Here is a 12432-nt window from a genome sequence, read left to right as displayed (position 1 = left end):
GGGAAAGCAGTTGAGGACGGCCCAAAGACTTGGGACCCTGCACTCCCATGGGAGACCCGGAAGAGGTTCCTAGCTCCTGACTTCAGATAAGTTCAGCTCCGGCCATTGTGGCCACTTGGGGAGTGAATCAGCAGACGGACTATCTTCTCTGTCTCTCCTTCTCTCTGTAAATCTGACTTTCCAAGAAAAATAAAATAAATTTTTTTTGAGAAAAATTAAATAAATTTTAAAAACGGACCAGCACTGGCCCAACGTGGTAGCCTAGTGGCTAAAGTCCTCACCTGACATGCACTGGGATCCCATATGGGCGCTGGGTGCATATCTTGACTGCTCCACTTCCTTTCCAGCTCCCTGTTTGTGGCCTGGGAAAGCTACAGAGGATGGCCCAAAGTCTTGGAACCCTGCACCTGCATGGGAGACCTGGAAGAAGCTCCTAGCTCCTGGCTTCAGATCGGCACAGCTGTGGCCATTGTGGGCACTTGGAGAGTAAACCAGTAGATGGTAGATCTTGCTCTCTGTCTCTCCGTTTCTCTACAAATCTGACTTTGTAATAAAAATAAATAAATCTTTTTTAAAAATGGATCAGCAATGTGGCACAGTATGTGAAGCACCAACATCCCATATGGATGCCAATTCAATCCCAGCTACTCCACTTCCAACCCATCTCCAGAGGATGGCCCAACTGTCTGGGCTCCTGCACCCATGTGCAAGACTGGGGGACCATGAAGAAGCTCTTGATTCCTGTCTCAGACCTTGTCCAGGCATTGTGACCACTGGGGAGTAAGCCAACAGATGGAAAATTACCCTTCTCCCTCTCTCTCACTGTCACTGTAATTCTTCTCTTCAAATACATAAATAAGTCTTTTTTTAAAAAGATAGGAAAAACTATGTCAGCCATATAGTGGAATATTATGCAGCTGAAAAAAGGGAAAGGATGCTTTTAGGGAACTGCTGTGGAAAGGACATATTGTTAAATAAAAAAGATGTTAAGAAGACAGAGCAGGAATGAGAGGGCATCTAGGGCAGGACAGTGTAGCATTATGCTCTCTTTTCTAATTGGAAGAAAATACACTTTCAATTGTATTGACTAATCTTTTACATAAAAAGCCAGGATACCAGGGGTATCTTTAAAACTGATTACCAATGAAGAAAGGTGAATAATAAGGTTGACCAAAATGCAAACAAAATTGATACTTTCAAAAAAAGATGTATTTTTAAAATTTATTTGAAAGGTAGAATTACAGAGAGAGAGAGAGATCTTTCATGTACTGGTTCACTATCCAAATGACCACAACAGCTGGAGCTGGACCTGTCCAAAGACAGGAGCCAGTTAGTTCTTCTGGGTCTCCCAAATGAGAATAGAGCCTGAGGACTGGGGCCATTTTCGGCTTTCCCAGGTACATTAACAGGAAGCTGGATCAGAAGTGGAGTAGCCCTTGGGCCCGGCGGCTTGGTCTAGCGGCTAAAGTCCTCGCCTTGAAAGCCCCGGGATCCCATATGGGCGCCGGTTCTAATCCCAGCAGCTCCACTTCCCATCCAGCTCCCTGCTTGTGGCCTGGGAAAGCAGTTGAGGACGGCCCAATGCATTGGGACCCTGCACCCGCATGGGAGACCGGGAGGGGGTTCCTGGTTCCCGGCTTCGGATCGGCGCGCATCGGCCCGTTGCGGCTCACTTGGGGAGTGAAACATCGGATGGAAGATCTTCCTCTCTGTCTCTCCTCCTCTGTGTATATCTGGCTGTAATAAAAATGAATAAATCTTTAAAAAAAAAAAAAAAAAAAAGAAGTGGAGTAGCCCAGACTCTAACTGGAGTTTGGGTAGGGTGTGGGTATTGCAGGTGGTGGCTTTAGCCAGGTGCTGGTGCTGGCCCCGGAACTGATACTGAAAATGTATAGCTTTTGAGCTATTTTGATTTATAAAGTGTGTAAATGAGTTATTTATAAAAAAAAAACACACAAAAATTAGCATGCAAAATATCTACCTTTCCAGGCTTAAGTGAGATAACACATGTTCAATTCCTAACAGAGTTCCTGACACAGAACAAGGCCTACACAAATGCTGACCTCAGAATAACTTAATTGAAGTGGAAAAAGGAGAAGAAAGGATTTAACCCAAGTCTGGAAGCCAAGTAAGACTCAGACAAAAGTAGAGGAATGAGCAGTGTTTCTAGGCAGGAGTGGGAAGAGGGAGGGGAACCAAGACATGAAGGCAGGATAGCAGGTGGAGCCTCAGGACAGATGGCTGCCTAGTAGGGGCTGTGCAGAGAAGGGGTTGAACTGTGTGGATGTGAAGCAGAGTTTTTCCTTTGGGTAGTGATCATTAACCTTTACATTTGTGTTGTATGTTATTTTCTACAGAAACCTGATACCGAAGTCTCACATCCTATAGAAACTCAAAGCCTATTGTCTGCAGTTGACAGCAACTCTAGTTGATGCTTCTGTCCTTTAGAATATTCTCAGATTGGGCCCTGCATGGTAGCCTAGTGGCTAAAGTCCTCACCTTGCACACACCAGGATCCCATATGGCGCTGGTTTGTATCCTGGCTGCTCCACTTCCCATCCAGCTCCCTGCTTATGTAGTCGAGGACAGCCCAAAGCCTTGGAACCCTGCATGCAGGTGGGAGACCTGAAAGAAGCTCCTGGCTCCTGGCTGCAGATTGACTCAGCTCTGGCCATTGCGGCCACTTGGGGGGCTGCAGATTGACTCAGCTCTGGCCATTGCGGCCACTTGGGGAATGAACCAATAGGTGGAAAATCTTTCTTTTGTCTCTCCTTCTCTCTATAAATCTGACTTCCAATAAAAATGAATAAAACTTAAAAAAAATTTTTAAGAAGGAATGTTCTCGGGTGAAGAAATGAGAGATGTGGCACCAGTCAGAAACCATCCCAGTGGACAAGGGTGAGCACAGCTGACCACCACATGCACACAGTCTACTAAACATTTGCAAACTAAATAGCAGTGCTGAGATTTGCCCATGGTCATGGCTTTGGACTCTATTTAATATGACTAATGCATGAATCAATTTAAAGCTGAAAAAGCAAAGGGAAAACAATCATAAAATGTTGGGAGACTCTTGCTACTCTCAGCGAAAGGAGCCCAAGTTAAAACAGCAACTAAAGCCCACAAGGAGTTGAATCCCAAGGGCTAAACAATAACCAAAGTCACTCTGCTTGGATGACTTCCAAATTTACTCAGCAAAGTTCCCATTAATTATGCAGGAAGTTCTGATCATTTATGATGCAATTTAATGTTGACATGCTATTCAAAGAACCAACCTTTTGGAAGCTTTGTGTACCAACTAAGTCAGGATAACTCCTGCCCAGGCGAAAGGGTCGGCAATCAACCATTTTCCTCTGCAATCTGTTTTTGCCTTCAAACAGAAATCCCAACAGGTTGACTGTATTCCTATTGTCTTGTACATTTCCTGAATTGCATGCAACAGGATTTCACGGGGAAAGGGATTTCTAAGGCCTTTTTGTGTTGAATGGGCTAAGCTGCAGAGACTCACTGCCTAAACCTATTACACACAGATCACCTAACTCGGTTCCTGGTTTTGTGATGTTAGATTAATTTACTCCTACAGCAGGTCAGGCAGGAGAAAATGACTTTCCGTATCTTCTTTGCACTAACAAAGGATCATTTTACAGGAAAGGGAAGAGCGCATCCACAATGGAGCCCAGGGCTGGATAAACACGGATGCCACCTTGCACGTCATTCACTTACGTGCAGCATAACAGACAGGAAAGCAAGCCTTAGGGCCTGGAAGAGAATGACAAGGAGTTGGGGTTATTTGCAAAGGGCAGGCAGCTAACGAAGCTGTTATGTGAGGCTGGATAGTCTCAGAAAAAGCTGTGAACTGGGAAACCTGTCCAGTCAATTTATTTCCAACTCCCTCATTATCCTCCTGTCTGTTGTGTGGATTTGGGCCAATCATTTACGCATTGTGCTAAGATTTCCCTTCTTTGTCTCCCGGAGGAAAAATGAGCAAGGTCTCTGAGGACTGGCATGGTTGGAGCAAATTCTGGCAACTTAGAAAGCGCTAGCATGAGAGGCACCAACATCTTAGAATGGCTTGGCTGCTGCTTGAAGGTTTGATATTAAGTCCCCTCAGGACATCTAACTCCTGAGGTGACTGGCTAAGCTGATCCTGGAGGGACTAGAGGTTTTCTGTTGGGTCCATTGTCCAAAAAAGCTGTGAGAACTCAAGCAAGTTTCCTTGTGATAAAACAAGCCCAAACACACCATGGTTGCTAGGCTGTTTTGGGGATTTAAGGTACTTGATGCGCTTGGTCGAGTGCCTGGTGTGTGGTAGTCATTCCATCCTCAGTCATTCCTATCTTCCTCAGCTTTGTATAACCATAATTCTTTATCAACTGTGAATGTGTCTAAAATCAGAAATCAAAGAACGCTATTAAAATTCACTTGCATCTTGTGCAAATCACTTGATAGGCTTTATGTAGCAGTTTTCTCACCTATGAAACAAAGGTGATATTTATTTTCTGTAATTGTTGTGAGGATTCAGTGTTGTAAAGTACTTAGTCCAGACATAATCAATGATAAAATAGTTGATTCTGTTTATTATGTTTCTACAATCAGAACATAATCAGTTAAAAATTGACTAATACATTTTATCTGTACCATTATCTTCATTGTGAATTTTCCTACAGACCAAAACTTTCTCTTATTTTCTCAATTGTGAGCAATCTTTCATTTCCTGAGAAATGAAACGTGTATATACGTACATTATATATTATATATATATATATGCTTAATAGTTCTCATTTTCATTTCTCAGGAAATGAAAGATTAAACATATGTATATTACTGCTTTGTAATTCCATATTTTACATATTAGTAATGCATAGAATATTTGTGCTACATATTTATATTTGCCCATAAATAACATAAATTTAGAGTGACAATCATGAAGATTAAGTAAGCTTGGCACGGGGCAAGCATTGCATAAGTAAGTGCTTGTTCATAAAGAAAACACCTATATGCATATAACACTTTAGAAAGTTCCAGGAAGATGGAATTGAAAAATGTCTATTGACTGCAAAAAGTTCTAAAACCCATGCATAGAAGGGCCTTCAAAAAGTTTCCCAAAAAATGTGTATTATTTTTAAACTATGCATGATTCAAAATTTTTGCATCAAAATAAACTTACCTCTTGATTTCATTTTCTGCCAACTTTTTGAAGTACCTTCATATATGTATGTACAAAGACCAGGATATCTTAACATCATTGGTTTTGTTTTTTACATTAGCTAACCAGGTGTTTCTTCTTCTCCAGGTGGGTTTGAAAATGCTTAGAAATATCATCACAGGTGTTTCAGTATGTTTTCAGACCGAAGAGGCCTGAGTGGAGGAATCAAGGCCCATGGGCAACTAACAGGAGCTTTGTGACCCAGGATCTATGGAGATCTCTGCACAGGAGCAAACTTCCAGTCCCTGTGGTGGACACCTTCCCACATTCCCAGGATGAAGGCCGTGCAGCTTGCCACTGAAGGAAGACATGGGAGTAGGGATGTTGAGAATTAAGTTCCTCCAAACTAACCCAACACAAAATGTTGGGTCAGTGGGATTTCTTGCAAAGCGAGATGATTTTCCTTTTTTTTTTTTTTTTTTTGTTAACCATCAGGAGCCATGAACTTGGGGTCCAGTCCTCACCTCCATGCAAAAACATGGTTCCTGCATGGGAGTATCTCTGTCTCCATTTTTAAGATCACCAGCGTCCTAAGATGCAGGTGTATCAACAAGTCTTTATCAAGTTTCTCCTGTTTCTTTATCACTCATTCAGCAACTGGGGAAGGAAACCATCTGGTCTCTGCCCATTAGGTGCTGTGTTTTTGGGGTGATAAAATATGTACATGAACTAACATAGTTTCTAGTAGGAGCCAGTGAATTCTCACTTATTATTCCTATAAAGGAGGTATAATTATTATCATCAGTTTCTTGACAAGAAACCCAAAACTCAGAGGGATTTGATAATTTGTCCAAGGAAACAGAGTTTGATTTGAACTTAAACCCAAGCATTGAGTTTCAGAATCCACATACCTAACCACAATGTATCGCTGAAACAATTAGCAAAGCAGCACATTAAACAAGCACAGGTTCATCATGGTACAAAACGAGACAATGAGGGCCTGGCACAGTAGCCTAGTCGCTAAAGGCCTCACGTTGCATGTGCCAGAATCCCATATGGATGCACTGGTTCTAATCCCAGCGGCCCCACTTCTATCCAGCTCCCTGCTTGTGACCTGGGAAAGCAAAAACGGCCCAAAGCCTTGGTACCTTATACCTGCATGGGAGACCCAGAAGAGGCTCCTGGCTCCTGGCTCCTGGCTCCTGGCTTCTGGCTTTGGATTGGTGCAGCTCTGGCTGTTGCAGCAACTTAGGGAATGATTCAACAGACGGAAGATCTTTCCTCTCTGTCTCCTCCTCTCTATATATCCAACTTTCCAATAAAAACAAATAAATCTTTTTTAAAAAAGAAAAGAATGAGGCTATGGGTCTCAAGAGCAAAAAGGAAAACCATAAAAAAGCTGATTTAAGCTGTCTCTCAGCTAATATAAGGGATCTTCATAAAGTTCATGTAAAATGTACATCATGAAAAACACTATATGTGGATTTTATTTTTCTTCACTAAAATAAAATTCCATGGAATTTTTGGCAACCCAGTTCATGAGCAGAATGGGGAAGACAACTTGAGATCCAAAGAGAAGCTAAGAGTGTTTGTGGGAACTTTGCCTCAGGTACAAATAAGGAAGCTGGGAAAGTTGCTCTGCATGAAATGACAGCAACAGCCGCACCTACTTCATCGCTGCTGTGAGAGCTAGAACAGTCACTTGCCCGTAGAAAATTCCATGTCAGTGTTGCCTATACAGTTACTATTGTTGTTTTTGGATGACTTGTTTTACTTCAGACCAGCTGGAGCTGGGGAGGGGAGCCTGGCTTATATTATGGTGTCTTAGGTTAGTGACTGAAATACACTGAAAATCTTTGTTCCTGGCAAAGCAACACCATGCTCTCATTTCAGTCCCACTTATAAATTCTGCAATGGAAAAAACGAGGCTGGCCCTTAGGGAACTTGCTGTAAGGGCTCAGACTTGGGCCACACTCTCGCTAAACCCTCTGGCGGAAGACCTCTGGGCCACCCAGCCCCACCTGGAGGTGGAAGGCGATTAAGTGGATGAGCTCACCCGTCCCTTTCGGCTGAAGAGAAGGCCTGAGTCTGTGATCCTGTAAACAGACTCCTATGCATTGCACACCATGAGCATTTTTGTGGATTGTTCTTTGCTCAGAAAAAGTCAGAGCAGTTCTGAGCCGCCTGCAGAATGTTAGAGCTGTCACTTCTAAAGTAATATAACTCTGTCTGTTACCCCACCGATCAGCAAAGCAAAGCAAGGTATATGTCTCCATGAGTCAGGGTTTATTTAATATTCACAACCCTGGCAGTTTTTTGACTGATGAAAATGTTTTGCAAACAGAGCCTGGTCCTGTTTTTCTCCACACTCCCTCCGCCTGCCAAATGGAGAGTGAGAGGTTGGCAGAGGCAGCACTGAACTAGTAGGGCTGACGAGATACTATCTCCATCTCCTTGTAACACAAAACATTTGTTTTGCAGCGAGTGCACACAAAATTGAAAGGGCTCCAAGATTTCTGGGAAGAGGAGGCTTGGCTTTCTCCTGAGCTGGGCTGCCTGGTTTATTGACTTTCTCTCTCTGACACCCCGAGCAGGGCACCAGCTCCACCTGAGGCATAGTCCGTTCTGAGAGCCCTGAAGTATCACCACCTCACCCTCAGAGGTTGAGAACTCTGCTGCCGGAGGGTGCTCTCTGATGGGCAGAGCAGGTTGTGGTGACTCGGTTCCCTGCTCCTGCTCCTTCCCCTCCTGCTGTCTGGGGCCGCACAGTTGAGTGACAGGTGCCTCATAAGGAAACATAGCTCAGGGGCTGATACAGCAGACAGATGTGGGGCCTGACTTTAGGGATTATTTATAAGTTAGGTACAATACCAACAAAAGAGAACAACTATAAATTGTAGTTAAAGCTACATGTATGTGTTCCTGCTCTTAAAGTATCTTACTCACCCTCCTTGAGTTGCTGTGAGATAACACAGTGCCCAAATGATAAGATGAAGTGAGGCGAGTGATACAGGCAATGTGGCATAGGATGAGGCTGCCATGTGGAGGCTATTGAGCCCAACACTACAATACTGTGACACTTGATCTGACATCCTAGATAGCTATTAACTGGTTAGCATATACAAGGTTGATGGGTTGGACAAAGGGATGATTCACATCTGGGGCAGGAAGGAAGAAGACAAGACAGCCTGAGATTTCAACATACTACTCAGAACAGTGTGCGATGTGAAACTTACAAAATGGTTGTTTCTGGAATCTCCCACTTAGTATTTGTAGACTGTGATTGAGCTCATGTAGCCAAGACCACTGATAAGAGGAGACAAGTGTCTGTTTCAGACAGCCTCAGTTGAAGTTTGGCTCTGCATAGGTAGGTAGGTTACCTTGGACAAGTTAAATTGTCTCAATTTCCTTATCTGCAAAATGGGAATAGTAAGAGTTCTTCCTCTTTGACAGATGTGAGGATTAGAACAGCAGGAGTAGGTGTCAGTTAGGCAAGTGCTGTTCTTGTCAAAGGCAACTGACTAGCACAGCTTCCTCTTGACAATGTCAGGTCCAAGAATGGTGGATACCTGCTTTCAACTGCTTTGCTGTGACATTGGCCAGGCCCTGGAACCTTCTCCAGGGCCCTCATCTCATGGAGTCACCTTGCTCTAACACCAAAGTTGCCCCCAGAAACTTTTCAGATTTGACACTAAGTTAGAGCTTCCCAACGTGCTCTTGGGTCTTACTTCCTGTGTGCTGCCCTCACCATCAGTTCGTGTGATTTGGTGTCCACTTGTACAGTTATTGAAGACACAACTGCTGTCCAAATCCTTCAAGAACAGAGAAATGCCTTCAGGAGACTGTCCTGTCTTGGGATGGGTAGATTCAGGTGCTTGTCACCAACATAAGAGAGAATGCAAGAATGACACCTGCAAATGAAGACTGGCAAGTGACTAAGCTTTATTAGCATACTGAAAAGTATATGCCCGAGAGGGAAAGTAGATTTGCTAGAGAGTGAGCTGCACCCCTCCAAGCTTGGGGTCACGCCTTACCTGATCTAGAGGCCCAGGGGGCTTTGCTTCAGGCAGTTTCACAGCAAAAAGCAAAGTTCTAGGGATTTGGTGACTGCGTTTTCTGGCCTTTTAAAGTGATGGTGTTAGGTGTGGGGTCGGAGTAGCAATGTCAGCAGTGGTAAGTTTATGATGATGACACTAGACTAGGGGACAGCCAGCAGGCTCGCTGGGCATTTTCATTTAACAGGGGCTCTGCCACAATGTGAATCCGGGTTGCCCAGGCGGTGTTGGAGGCAGCCTTGGGGGAGGGTGTGGGCACATGTTTCTTCCAGTTTCGTTCTGATTCCTGAGCTCTCCCTGCCTTTCTCGTTCCCAGAGGGAATGGAGAACAACACAACAACAGTCCTGCAACAGAAAACATGCCAAAGTCCTTTGGTTTTTTTTTTTTTCGCCATGTAATTCAGGTTTGTTTAGTATTGTTTAGGTCTCAGTTGCTCAACTTTAACACTGCCTGTAAAAAGATTTATTTATTTGAAAGAGTGATGGAAAGAGAGGAGGAGGAGAAGTAAAAGGAGGGAGGAAAGGAGAGAGATCTTCCATCTCCTGGTTCACTTTCAATGACCCCACGTCAGGGTTTAATCAGGCTGAAGCTAGGAGCCTAGAACTCCATCCGGGTCTCCCTCACGGGTGGCAGGAATCTTTCACTGCCTTCCCAGGCACATTTCCAGGGAGCTGGGTTGGAAGTGGAGCAGCTAGGACTCGAACCAGAGTTCTTCAAGTGGAGATTTCATTTGCTGCACCACCATGCCAGATCCTGTTGAAGTTTTTGGACCTGATGATTCTTTGCCACGGTTTTGTCTTGTTCGTGCTTAGCAGCGTGCCTAAAGTAACTCTAGATAGTTAGTGTCCATGTTCCCTGTTAGATTTAGCACTAAAAATACTTAAAAATACATTTTATTTGCTATTTTTACCTGCTCTGTGGGCAAAAGCAGCCCCTGTAAAAGACCGCAGATGTAACTGGTGCATTCAGATCTACTCACAGGCAAGAGAACTGTGAACGGTGACTGTCAGCAGTCCACGCCCTTACCAGGTGGATGACTCATTTCAGGGCCGTTGCCATCCTATTCAGCACTCAATGGAGTCCATTGAGCTGCCACGCTAGGAGCATTCAGGAGCCCTCAGTTCCCACCCTTTCCAGCCCTTCCGTGCCGATGCTCTGGTAATTGGGACACTGATTGTGCGGTGGGCCAATCTAGACATTGTCCGGCGAACCTCTCCAGCCCACGCAGCTCTGAAAGCGGCTCTGGGATCGGAGGGGAAGGAGCAGCAGCGGGGTGCAGGGTCCCCGGCCCCCACCGCTTCGCCGCCGCCCCCTGGAGAGACAAAAGGCAGCAGGCGCCGGGCGAGGATTTCCCCTGCTCTCTCACCCAGCTCAGTGGGGCGTTCTGGATCCCTGCCCTCGGAGCTCAGGGCCTTGGTAATAGACCTCAGGGCTTGGCCAGAGCCCTTACCTCACCCAAGAGGGCTCAATTTGCATAAGAATGCCCTCTTTGGGGGAATTATTGCTTAATTAAAGAACAGCAATCACTTTAATTAGCATGTCTGCTTGCTCCCTGGTACTTTGCATGGATTCAAATGAGCTCCTCATTAGGTATTGGCACTCGGACAAATCTGGGGCCTCAGGCTGGGAAGGGAGGCTCCTGGGGCAGGCGGCCCCGGCCAGGCCCTCAGCGGCAGGGAGGCCCAGCCCTGCCAAGAGCACAACCCAGGCTTTGTGAGGAGAGCAGCCGACGGGGCCTGGGCCAGCGCCCTCCGGGGGCCCGCAGCCCAGCACGCAGGGGAGGGCCAGGCTCTGGTGGGTGGTGGCACCAGCCGACCTCTCCATCTCTCCAGGCTCGGCTATCTTTCCTTTGCCTCCTCTAAAGCCTTAGACTTTAGCTGGCTCATGCCATCCCCCTCCTCCCACGGGAACGTTCTTTCCTGCCTAATTGACACACAGTAAGCATATATACTTATGGGGTACAGCGTGATAATTCAATGCATGTATTCCAGGTGAGCTGTTGCAATCAGGGCAGTTGGCATTTCCATCTCCTATCCTTGCCCTGTGTTTGGAGCCTTTGAACCCTCTCTTGTATTCTTCCTAAAAAATGTGAGAGGTTGCTGCAGACTAGTCATCTCATGGTGCTATAGAACATTGCAGCTTATTCCCCCCATAGAACTGTATCTTGGTTTCTGTTATCAAAACTTGTGAGAACAGTTTTGTTATAGACAAGAGCTGGATAAGTCACTCCTTACCCCTCAAGATCACCTGTAAAACTCGCTCACTGTCAATGGCAAAACTCCTGCCCCAACTGAAAATATCCAGTTTGTCTGTCACCTGCATTCCTGCAGTGACTATTAGAATATACTAGAATTTCCATGACTGACACTCTTATTCCCATCATGCACCTGGCATTCATGACACTTCCAAGATTTACTGCAAAGGCCAGGAAACATCCTGGAAGTCCCTCTCCTTGCCAGAAAACTCCACACAAAGAACCGCCCCCCTCTCAACGCTTACGAATCAAGTCAGGAATGACCTTGAACCTCAGGGGATACAGTTCACTCTTGAATTTTTTTTTTTAAGATTTATTTATTTTTATTACAAAGTCAGATATACAAAGAGGAGAGACAGAGAGAAAGATCTTCTGTCCGATGATTCACTCCCCAAGTGAGCGCAACAGCCGGTTCTGTGCCGATCCGAAGCCGGGAACCAGGAACCTTTTCCAGGTCTCCCACATGGGTGCAGGGCCCAAAGTATTGGGCCGTCCTGGACTGCTTTCCCAGGCCACAAGCAGGGAGCTGGATGGGAAGTAGAGCTGCCGGGATCAGAACTGGCGCCCATATGGGATCCTGGGGCGTTCAAGGCAAGGACTGTAGCTGCTAGGTTGCGCCACCAGGCCCTATTTATTTATTTTTATTACAAAGTCAGATACACAGGAAGAAAGATAGAAAGCAAGATCATCCGTCCATTGATTCATTCCCCAAGTGACCTCAATGGCCGGTGCTGTGCTGATCTGGAGCCAGGAGCCAGGAACTTCCTCCAGGTCTCCCACACGCAGGTGCAGGAACCCAAAGCATTGGGCTGTCCTTGACTGCTTTTCCAGGCCACAAGCAGGGAGCTGGATGGGAAGTGGAGCTGCCAGGATTGGAACCGGCGCCCATATGGGATCCCGGCGCATTCAAGTCTAGGACTTTAGCTGCCAGGCCATGCCGCCGGGCCCCATTCTTGAATTCTTGATCTTGCCTGAA

Source organism: Ochotona princeps, chromosome 4, assembly GCF_030435755.1.
Source record: "Ochotona princeps isolate mOchPri1 chromosome 4, mOchPri1.hap1, whole genome shotgun sequence".
Lineage (NCBI taxonomy): Eukaryota > Metazoa > Chordata > Mammalia > Lagomorpha > Ochotonidae > Ochotona > Ochotona princeps.
The sequence above is the reverse complement of the archived record's forward strand: the minus strand, read 5'-3'. Positions refer to the sequence as shown.